We start from the raw sequence: 12,442 nt of genomic DNA, 5'->3' as shown, positions 1-12,442 counted from the left end.
GGAAGGAAGGAAGGAAGGAAGGAAGGAAGGAAGGAAGGAAGGAAGGAAGGAAGGAAGGAAGGAAGAAAGAAAGGAGAGAAGGGAAGGGAAGGGAAGGGAAAGGAAGGGAAGGGAAAGGAGAGGGAGAGAAGGAAGGAAGGAAGGAAGGAGAAAGGGAAAGGGAGAGAAAGGAAAGAAAGGGAGGGAGGGAAAAGAAAAGACAAGAAAAGGAAGTTGCTACACTGGACCTTAACAACACTAAAAATTGCCCTTTGGAAGACACTAATATGAAACTGAAAAGACATGCCACACAATGGGGAAAATACATACATCTGACAAATGACTTATATTCAAAATATAAAAGGAATTCTTACAAGCCAATACTAAAGATGGTGAAATAACTCTAATAGCCACTTCTTAAAAAGACACATAGATGATCAATAAGCACCTGAAAAAATGCTCAGCATTGCTAATCATCAACAAATTGCAAGCTCAAACCACAATGTGATATAACCTCATACATTAAAATAGCTAAAAGTTAAAGAAAGAAAACTAGTAAGCTCTGGTGAGCATGTGTACAATCGGAGTTCTTGTAGTGGGTATGTAAATGGCATAATTACTTTGGAAAAAATTTGTCAGTTTCTTACACAGTTAAACATGCATCTACTTGTGACCCATCAATTTTACTTCTAGAAATTTGCCCAAGATAAATAAAAACCACACAAAGGACTCACAAAAGTTCCCCCAAAGACTTATACACAAATGTGCCTGCAGTTTTTTGCTCCATAGCATAAATCTGGAAACAGTCCAAAAGTCTATCAAGAGGATGGATAAATTATGTATTTATTCATTGAAATACCACAACAGTAGAAGAAAGCAAACTGCGGATACCTACAAAATCATGGATAAATCTCAAAAACACTTTGTTGTGCTAGAGAAGCTAGACACAAAAGAGTGTGTACTGTACAATTCTGTTTATACAAAGTCCTTGAAAGGGCAAAACAAACTAGCAAGAGAAGTCAGATCAAGGATTGCCTGGGGTAGGAAGTGGTGGAGATTGACTACCAAGGGCCATGAGAAAACTTTGTGGGTTAACAGAAATGTTCAGTATTTTGATTGGGGCAGTGGTTCCACGTGCGTATACAGTTGTCAAAACTTATCAATGTATACATTTAAAGAGCATGCATTTTATTTTATAAAAACAAATTGTATGTGAATAAATGTGATTTTAAAAAATAATGAAGTTCCCCACATATTTCTTAGGTCCCTTAAAGAATGAGCACCACTCGTCTTGTCAGTGCCAGAGCCTCTGTCTCATTAATCTTTTAATCGCAGTCTATACAATATCTGGCACTCGGTAAGTGCTCCCCAGGTAGAGTTTGAGAGAAGGCACGCCGGGAGAGCAAGCATTGTTGAATGGGTGTGAGGAGGAACAGAACACAAGCAGGGCTAGACAAATAGGCTCTTCTGCCAGAAACCTCTTTCACCATAAGGTGGCAGCAGAGAGCACCTGGCAATGTCTTTACCTACTCAATCCAGCAGGTGACAGCAGACCCACACCAACCTCTACACGAAGTTGCATTTTCTCCTCTGTTTCCTACAGTTAGCACAATCTCAGCCCAGCCACTCCGCCAGGCAGAAAAGAGAGACTTAAATGGAAGAGAATGAGAACATACCTATGATCCCCATATATGACGGGCACTGTTCTCCATGTTTAATAGGCAATATTTAATTATACTTAATGTAATATCCATGCTTACTAAGCAGTGCTTCATTTCCATCCCCATTCTTCATCATGGGCATGATTTTCTTTGTTGTAAAGACAAGTAAACAAAGCTTCAGAGAAGGAGAACATGTTCCTCGTCAGGGATCTAGAAGTGGTAGCGATAGAGTTTGAGTCTGATTTTTCTTTCCATGTCATGCTGTCCAAACCTATAGGCCAACATGATCCATAGAGAGGTTATGTATTGGTGTTCACTGCAGCAGTGCGCACTGCTCATGTGCATTAGCTCATTTAGTCTTCACAACTAGATGAGGTAGGAACAGTTGTTATCCCTATTTATTTTATTTATTTCATTATTGTGTTTTTGAAAGAGTGTCGTACTGTCACCCACTCTGGAGTGCAGTGGTGCGACTATAGGTCACTGCAGCCTCAAACTTCCAGGCTCAAGCAATCCTCCCATCTCAGCCTCCAGAGTAGCTAGGGCTATAGGTGTGAGCCATTGCGCCTAGCCTGGTTATCCCCATTTTAAAGGTAGGCAGTGACACTGAGATACTGATAGGTTAATGAACTTGTAAAGGTCACATCATTAGTAAAAGGTTAATGAACTTGTAAAGGTCACATCATTAGTAAAAGTTGCAGTTGCCACTGGAGTTCAGAGTCTGACCCTGAACCTTAATCCTTCACTGAAGAACTAGCTACCAAGTGACCACTTTGACCAGCCTTGAGGAAAAGGTGGAGGGGACTTTAGGACACATTCAGCTAAAGAAAGTGTGCTGGTTCATTTCCCACAGCTCCATGCAAACTCCCAGAGGTAGTAAAGAATAGCTTCTCCCTCCTCTGTGTCCCCGAGAGGTCCCAGGGGCATTCAGAGATTTACTGTCATCCCTGTCTAGCCCATAGGAGTCTTCTAAGACCCATGATTCTTCATCCATCTAGCCAGCCAGCCTTTATTGAGTACCTACTGAATGCCAAGCCTTAACTATTAAAACACAGAACCTTTCTTCAAAGAGCTCTCATACTGAGGGGAAGATCACATGCAAAAGCAAGCAAAAGCAAAATTGCAGAGAGATAATTCTGCTGGTGACTAATTACCATGTGGATGGCACAGAATTTCTGCCTAGTCAGGGAGGACTTCCTGCAGGAGGGGAGGTCTTCCACTGAGCCTTAGAGGGTGAGTAAGGCTTGAAGAGATGGAGAAAGAGGTCAGGATACAGTCTTGGTCTGAGTGAAGAGGTTTAGTGAGAATAGAGAGGTCAGCTAGACCAGAGGGAGGGTCTTGGGAGGAACAGCTGAAAATACACCTGGAGGGGTTGGTTGGGGACGTATTTTGGAAGGTCCTGAGGGCTTAGATGAGAGCCTTTTTGTATATCTTAAACTGATGGCTTATGATGGCTTGAAGCCATTCAAAGTGCATATAAAGAGAGCAGCAGGAGGAAGCCGGTTCCCAGGAAATTAACATAGGCAAGCCTGTGCAAAAAGAAATGGAACTAGGGAACCTGCAGGGGCAAGAAGAAGGGACCTAGTCCATGTGGAATATTTCCTATGTGTCAAATACTTTGTATTTAGCCTACGTTATGACAGCTAATCCTCCATAGACCCCTGAAAGATCTGTGCAGTTATCGTCTCTGGTTTATGAATGACTAAAATAAGACACAGTGAGGTTAAAGATGTTTCTTAAGGTTACCTGGACTAAAACCAACAAAGCTGAGTTTCAAACTCCCACAACCTAACACCAAAGCTCACTTTCTTAACCACTATGCTCTATTGCCTTTATATCATGGGTTATGCAAAATCCAAGCTAAGTCTAAGAGACATTTACCATCATCTGAGATATCTACCAGGTTGGAAAACATTTAGGGCTCTTCCCTGAAAGATGCCTCTGTGCTCAAAACAGGCAATGTCCCTAAACAAATAATTAGAGAGCCATTCCCAGTATTAGATGTGTGGAAAGCTGGGGACCATGGCTGGCTTGTGAATTCAGAAGCTATAGTAATAAATACTTGATAGTGTTTATTCTTTTAAGAGGCTGATGGGAATCACAGTGGCCCTCAGGTGACAGGAGTCATCAGAGAAGGGCAGCAGTGCTGCCAATGCTAAACACCTCCATCATTTCTTCCTTGAAAGTCAGGGAGGGCATGAACACCTTGCTGCCACACTGGAGGCACTCAGGAAGACCTGGAATAGTTGGAAAGAAAGCACTCTTAAAAGCAATAGAAACTGCCTGCAGCTCTTTGGGTGTGGTTGGATGTGATTGGAGATTTATCTGGCTTATCTTCTCAGGCATAGAATAATTGCTATCCTGCAGGCCAAGCCCCAAAGAGATTTTCCCAGAAGCAAGTACAGTCCTGTCTAAGGCAGAAATAGCCATGGCATAGCAGCAGCACCACCCTGTGGAGTTAGCCAGTGCTGTCACGCATGTTGGAACTACTGCAGGAAGAGGTAGCAGCGTTGGAGGGAAGGATGGGAGGTATCAGGTCTGCATGGAAGAAGACTGGAAACAAAGTCACTGGCTCATGAGAGTCTGAAGCTCATGAGAATTTAGGGAAAACTTCCACATACACAGTTCTGTACTCTTCAGCTTTCAGAGTTCCAGGAGGTCTGAGTCCAGGGTGGAATCTGTTACTGAGAGAAGAGACTTTGCAGACAGGGGCTGCAGGGAGGAAAGTGATGACACTATAGTGATGAAGAGCTTAGCCCTTGTCTGAATGAGGCTCTCACAGGTGTGGTCACCTATGACAAACTCATGGAGAATGTATACAAGAAGGCTGGTAGTTGTGGCACTGAACCATCTTCTAAAAAGACCACATTTGAAGGGAAGAAGAAACCTAGCTCAGTGAGATTAATCAAGCAAGGACATCTTGGTTAGGGGAGGCAAACTGTTTTGATGCATTGGTCAGGATAGGCTAGGTTGTGCTGCAGTAACAAGCTATCCCCAGACTTCAGCAGTTTTCAACATAAACGTTCCTTTCTCACTCATCCAAAGCACATTGCTGGGCAAGGACTCTGTTTTTCATATTCCATCAGGGACTCAGCATCTGGGATGTCACCAGTTGCTGAGTCAAGGCAAGATTTGTCCTGGGCTTTAACAGGAAGTGACATCACTTCCAGCCACAGATTGGAACTAGTCACATGGCCCCAATTAATGCAAGGGCAGCTGGAAGGTGACAAGGAGCAGAGTGGGGTCTGGTGAGCACCACCTTCTCTGGCATGCTTAGCAGAGTGTGGTGTCTGCCATTCCGAGAAATCTCTGACTGAGCTCCTAAGGGTCTATGACTTGTAAGCCCCTGGGGACTCCAAATAAAAACTAAAAAAATCATTTTACTAAGAATTCTGTGAGGCATTGAGGTAGATCCACACTGCCTGGACACTGCTTCTTTGGACAAGCCTCACACAAAGAGGGAAGATGTTTTCCCCAGAGACAACCGTACATCATGGCATTCAACACACCAGGAGCAGTGGCACCAGTGGTCCCCAACAGAATGCCACTAGCCTTCTCAGAGCAGAGGCAGAGCCTGGCATAAATGGATGTGTCTGTTTCAGTGTTGGCAGCACATGAGAGCCCCACTGGGTCTGATTGTGCCTGGGGACTATTTCAGAAAGCTAAGATCTTTGTTATACATGTGGAGGACAAGAGCTGGCAATGGTGACCTCCTATTGAGTCTAATAAGACTGGTAACACTAACTGGATTATGTCCGTATTACAGATGAGGACCCTGAGATTTGGGGAAGTTAACAGCCTTTCCAAAGTCACCTGGTTAATGCATGGCAGAGGCAGAGTCTGTTGACCCTATTGCATGATTTGAAATCATCACGTTTGGGAGGCATGCACTGTGTAAGAAGACAAGGAACTGGAGCCAGGATGCCAATTTCCTAAGTGACCTCAGGCACTTTATTTCAGGGTCTCCATTTCTCTATTTGTAAAGAGTAAAGCTGGATGAGATGTCTCAAAGTCTTTTCTGTTCCCACTGAGGGTCTGTTGCTGCAACCCCATTGGAGCTGACGGCAGACTCCATCAACAGGAAGTCTGCTCCACCACCTCCAGTACCTGGAAGTTCAATATTAGGAGAACAGAGCCCACAGCCTCACGCCACCACACCTGCTTTCACCAGCTCCTGGAGAGGCTGGACAGCTGGAGAAGGGAAAGCATGCTGGGCTGGAGCCCAGTGGGGCCACGCTGTGGGCTCTCTGCTACTGTCCTCTGCTCCAACCTGGCCAGCCACCAGCTTGGCCCTGGGGTGGGGAGAGGTGGCATCATCAGTCAGGAGCTGCAACCTGGGAGCTGCTCTGCCCTGCAAGGCTTCTTGCCTGCGCATGTATGTCCTTGTGTGCAGCCCAGCCCTGCCTTCAGCAGGGGCCTGCTCCTGACAAGCAGCTCAGCTAGGGAGGAGAGGCCGTTGGAGCAGATGGGCTGATGAAGACCAGGTGGGAGTATGAGGCCAGATCATGAGAGTCCTGAACCCCCCATGGAAGACTGTTCCAAACCATCCCTGGCCCTGAGTGTCATCTCCCACTATCCCTGTCACTGAGATCCCCCATAAGTTTGACTTTGCAAGCTCCCTTCCCGAGATTTAGCCATCCTTGGGACTTAGCTCCTCTCTCTAGCACCTGCATTCCCTCTCTTGGCACAGAGTCCTCCCCATCACTGGCCTTCATCTTCCCAATCCTGAGCATGAGTCCATGCTTGAGACTAAGCCCTCTCCCCATGCCTGGCACCGAGTGCCATCCATGTTATGATGTGCAACTGAGCCCTGACATTGAGCGACCTTCACCCACCTGACACCTAGCACCCCTGAAGTCCCATAATTAGCACTTCCCTGGTAGAAGAATGCCTCTTATCCTCCTCAGCATGTGGCCCCCCTCCCACTTTGGCAGTCTCTGGCTGTGACCCCAGCCCCACTTGGCATATCCCCTCACCATTACAGCCTTAGTTCCTCTGTTCAAATGTAGCCAGCACCTACTGAAGTTGTACCATGTGACAGTGATGTTCAATGCTCTCGTTAGACACACAAACTAGGCTCCCAAGCTTCTGTCTGTGCCCCTTCTCCTCTACTGCATACCCTCATTCCCCTCGGCCCACTGAATTCTCCCCGGGTAGCCTCTGAAGTTATGGGAGAACCCATTACCCATCAGTGGTCTAGGGCTCCCAAGTCCTGCAGCCTTCTGGGGATGCCTTTCCTTTCCTGTCTGCCATAACTCCTGGTCCCATTTCACACTAATGATAATAGTCAGCCACCTCCAGGATATCCTAGGATTCCCAAAGTGTTACATTCTCCTTGTGGCTTTTTTCACTTCTGAGTCAGAAAGGCTATCCTGAGCTTTCTCTCTCACCTCTGAGCACTTCTGCAACCCAGACTTGAACCCAACATTCCCCCTACCTCCCTCCTGGGCCTTCCCTACTGCAAAGCTAACTCAAGGCTGGGTGATGTCACTTGTATCATGAAGGCTTCAGGAATTGTCATGTGGGGGAGAAAACAGCTGAATGTTAAATACCAGGTTCCATTCTTGAGTCAATGGTCACCTTAAACTCCAACCTGCGCTCAGAACAGAGCCCGTTCTGCCATCTCTTTCTTTCATTTTTTTTTTTTTTTTTTTTTTTTTTTTTTTTTTTTTTAAAGACAGAGTCTTGCTCTTTTGCCCGGACTGCAATGAAGTGATATGATCTCAGTTCACTACAACCTCCATCCCCCCAGGTTCAAGCGATTCTCCTGCCTCAGCTTCCCAAGTAGCTGGGATTTCAGGTGCCTGCCACCACGCCCAGCTAATTTTTGTATTTTTAGTAGAGACAGGGTTTCACCATGTTGACCAGGCTGGTCTCGAACTCCTGACCTCAGGTCATCCACCCACCTCAGCCTCCCAAAGTGCTAGGATTACAGGCGTGAGCCACTGTGCCCGGCCTCTGCCATCTCTTCCTTCCCTTGGGACCCGCTCCAGCACTTACACCCATTAATGGAAACCAAAACGCCTCTCTCCTGAAAGTAACCTCAAGCAAGGAAGTTGTCCTTCCGCTTTCTTACCTCCAGAAATAAGCTCTTTATTTCTTACCCTCCCCTTCCTCATAAGGCCTTGAGATCTGAAACTGCTTAACAGCAGGGGCCTTGAAAGTGTTTTTCCAAATGGGATAACATGCTTCCTTCCTTCCTTGGCTGCAGTTTGTTTGTGTTTTTTTTGTTTTTTATTTTTTACCCCTGCACACACATTTTCAAAGATATGGACCTCGCTGACCCTCCCAGCATCATTTGGGTTCGGGTCACACCACCTACACCACTTCTTGACAGAGCCAAGAGTGATGCTGGAAAGGGAGGCAGGAAGGAGAAGAAGAAAGGGACCCAGAACAGTGGAATGCAGGAGCTCAGGGGCCACGCAGGAGTGTGGTTCTGGGTCTGGCCTGGGCACATCATACCTGCCTTGGGTGTAGTATCCTCAAACCTGCTAGTTGAGGGGTGGGAAAAATTCACAGAATCTTTTAGTGCTTTCTTGCTCATATAATCTCAGATTTGCCTCTAAATCATGAAAGTGAGCCTAAGGCCAAGCATCAGACCTTCAGGGAATTGAGACTGGACACAATTATAAACTTGAATTCCCAGTCCAATAAACTTATGTCTCTGGCAGGAACTTGCAGAGGCAAGTATTCCAGACCAAACTTTTAAGGAGCACAATGGAATAAGAAAGCAAGAAAATAAAAAGTTGCTGTGCATCACTTGTATGCCAAGTAATATTCATCTATTATGTCATCACATTATGCAAGTGAGATATAATTTATACCATAATATTCATCCTTTAAAGTGTACAATTCAGTGATTTTAGTGTATTTATGACATCATGCAATGATCACCACTGTTTAATTCCAGAACATCTTCATTACCCTTATACCTCTTTGTAGTCACCCCCACCTCTTCCCAGGCCCTGGCAGCCACTACTTTGTATCTTCTCAGATTAGCCTCTTCTGAACATTTTACATACAATATGTGGTATTTTGTGATAAATATCTTTTACTTAGCATAATGTTTTCAAGGTTGATACATGTTGTAGTATCTTTAATCCTTTACCCCTTTTTATGGCTATATAGTACTCTATTGTACAGATATATGATGTTTTATTTATCCATTCATCAGTTATTGAATATTTGCATTCCTTCTACCTTGAGCTATTATGAAAAATGCTATGAATATGCATGTATAATTTTTTTTGTATAAACATATGTTTTACATTTTCTTGCGTAGATACCTAGGGTAGAATTGCAGGGTAATATTGTAACTCAATGTCTGCCTTTTTGCGAAACTGCTAAACCGTTTTCTGTGGTGGCTGCGCCATTTTACCTTCTCACCAACAATGTATGAGGGTTGCAATTTCTCCATATTCTCACCAACACTTACAAATGTTCATCTTTTTTATTGTAGCCATTCTTGTGCATATGAAGTGGTTTGTCATTGTGGTTTTGATTTGCGTTTTCCTAATGACTAATGATTTTGAGCATTTTTTTCATGTGCTTATTGGTCATTTGTGTATCTTCCTTGAAGGAATGTCTATTCAAGTCATTTGTCCATTTAAAAAATTGGGTTATTTGTCTTCTACTGTTGCATTGTAAGAGTTCTTTAAATATCCTGGATATAAAACCCATAATAAACATGATTCAATTATATTCTCCCATTCTGAAGATTATCTTTTTACTTTATTAATAGTGTCCTATGAAGTACAAAAGTTTTCATTTTGATGGAGTCCAATTTATCTTTTTTTTTCCTTTCATTGCTTGTGCATTTGGTGTCATATCTAAAAAACATTGCCTGATCTAAGGTCGTGAAGATTTACTCATATGTTTTTTTCTAAGAGTTTAATAGTCTTATCTTTTACATTTAAGTCTTTAATTCATTTTGAAATGATTTTTTATATGGTATGAGCTAGGGGCCCAACTTTATTTTTTTGTATGTGGCTATCCAGTTGTCCCAGTATCGTGCACTGAGTGACTATTCTTTCCGCATTGAATTATCTTGGCACCCTTGTTGAAAATCAATTGACCATGAGTGTAAGAGTTTGTCTCTGAACTCTGTGTTATTTTATTGGTCTATGCGTCTATTCTTATGCCAGTACCACACAGTTTTGATTACTGTAGCTTTGTAATAAGCTGCAAGCTCTGCCTCCTGGGTTCACACCAGTCTCCTGCCTCAGCCTCCCAAGTAGCTGGGACTACAGGCAACCACCACCACCACACCTGGCTAATTTTTTGTATTTTTAGTAGACACGGGGTTTCACCATGTTAGCTAGGATGGTCTCAATCTCCTGACCTTGTGATCCACCCACATCAGCCTCCCAAAGTGCTGGGATTACAGGCATGAGCCACCGCACCCGGCCTCTTAGTTCCTCTTTCTTAGGACTCTTTTGAGTATTCTACTTGCTTGAATTTCAATATAAATTTTGGGAACAGCTTGTCAACTTCTACAAAAATGGCAGTGATATTTTATTGGGGGAAACCAGCTCCTGATATTCAATGTGGGCTCTTTTCTATTTTCCTTAAGTGTCGGCCAGTCTGAGAAGTAAAGGGAAAGAGTGCAAAAGGGAGAAATTTTAAAGCTGAGTGTCCAGGAGAGACATCACATGTTGGCAGGTTCCGTGATGCCCCCAAGCCACAAAACCAGCAAGTTTTTATTAGTGATTTTCAAAGGGGAGGGAGTGTATGAATAGGGTGTGGGTCACAGAGATCACATGCTTCACCAGGTAATAAAATATAACAAGGCAAATGGAGGCAGGGCAAGATCACAGGACCGGGGCAAAATTAAAATTACTAATGAAGTTTTGGGCATGCATTGTCATTAGTAACATCTTATCAGGAGACAGGGTTTGAGAGCAGGCAACCGGTCTGACAAAAATTTATTAGGCAGGAATTTCCTCGTCCTACCAAGCCTGGGAGCGCTATGGGAGACTGAGGCTTATTTCATCCCTTCTCTACAACCGTAAAAGACAGACGTTCCCAAAGCGGCCATTTCAGAGACCTCCCCATGGGAATGCATTCTCTTTCTCAGGAATGTTCCTTGCTGAGAAAAAGAATTCAGCGATATTTCTCCTATTTGCTTTTGAAAGAAGAGAAATACAGCTTTGTTCCGCCCGGCTCTCAGGCAGCCAGACCTAATGGTTATCTCCCTTGTTCCCTGAACATCGCTGTTATCCTGTTCTTTTTTCAAGGTGCCCAGATTTCATATTGTTTAAACAATTTGTGCAGTTAGTGCAATCATCACAGGGTCCTGAGGTGGCATTCATCCTCAGTTTACGAAGATGACGGGATTAAGAGATTAAAGTAAAGACAGGCACAGGAAATCAGAAGAGTATTGACTGGGGAAGTGGTAAGTGTCCATGAAATCTTCACAATTTATGTTCAGAGATTGCAGTAAAGACAGGCATAAGAAATTATAAAAGTATTAATTTGGGGAACTAATAAATGTCCATGAAAACTTCACAATTTATGTTCTGTCATGGCTTCAGCCGGCCCCTCCATCCGGGATCCCTGACTTCCCACAACAATATTTTGATAGAGATTGTGTTTAATCTGCTAAACAATTTGAGGAGTGTGTTAGCCAGAGTTCTCCAGAGAGCCAGAACCAATGGGATACATAGGTAGAAAGATTAGATTAGATAGATAACTAGAAAGATAGAAGATAGATAGATAGATAGATAGATAGATAGATAGATAGATAGATAGATAGATAGATATGAGAGGGAATTTATTAGAAGAATTAGCTCACATGATGATGATGCCTGAGAAGTCCCACCACAGGCTGTCTATAAGCTGGAGACACCTGGCTCAGTTCTAGTCCAAGGGCCCCAGAATCAGAGAAGCCAATGGTGTAACTGTCAGTCTGAGGCTGAAGCCCTGATAACCTAGAGGGGCACTGATATGAGTCCTGAAGTCCAAACGCCAGGGAGCCTGCAGTTCTGATATTCAAGGACAGGAGAGGAAGAGTGTATCCCAGCTCTAGCATATAGATGGACAAATTCACTTCTGCTCTGTTTTTTTTCTCTCTGGGTCCCTGCCGATTGGATAGTGCCCACCTACATTGAGGGTGGATCTTTCCCACCTCACTCAGTCAGAATCACATGCTAATCTCCTCTAGAAACACCCTCACAGATACACTCAGAAGTTATGTTTTACCAAGTTTTTAGGTATTCCTTAGTTCAGTCAAGTTGACTGCTAAAACTAAACATCATAAGGAGTACTGCCATCTTAACAATATTGTTTTCCATTCCATAAACATGTTTTCTTTTTGTATGCTTAAGTCCTTTTTAACTTATTTCATTGATGTTTTGTAGTTTTCAGTGTACAAGTTTTACATTGCTTTTATTAAATTTATTCCTAAGTATTTTATTCTTTTTGGTACTATTATAAATGGAATTGTTTACTTAACTTCACTAAATTTCCAGTGTATAGAACCATAATTGATATTTTTCTTTTTTTAATTATACTTTAAGTTCTAGGGTACATGTGCACAATGTGCAGGTTTGTTACATATGTATACATGTGCCATGTGGGTGTGCTGCACCTGTTAACTCGTCATTTACATTAGGTATATCTCCTAATGCTATCCCTCCCCTCTCCCCACTCCCCACAATAGGACCTGATGTGTGATGTTCCCCTTCCTGTGTTCAAGTGATCTCATTGTTCAATTCCCACCTATGAGTGAGAATATGCAGTATTTGGTTTTCTGTTCTTGCGATAGTTTGCTGAGAATGATGGTTTCCAGCTGCATCCATGTC

Source organism: Mandrillus leucophaeus, unplaced genomic scaffold (assembly GCF_000951045.1).
Source record: "Mandrillus leucophaeus isolate KB7577 unplaced genomic scaffold, Mleu.le_1.0 Scaffold849, whole genome shotgun sequence".
NCBI classification, from domain to species: Eukaryota; Metazoa; Chordata; class Mammalia; order Primates; family Cercopithecidae; genus Mandrillus; species Mandrillus leucophaeus.
Note: the sequence above shows the minus strand (reverse complement) of the source record.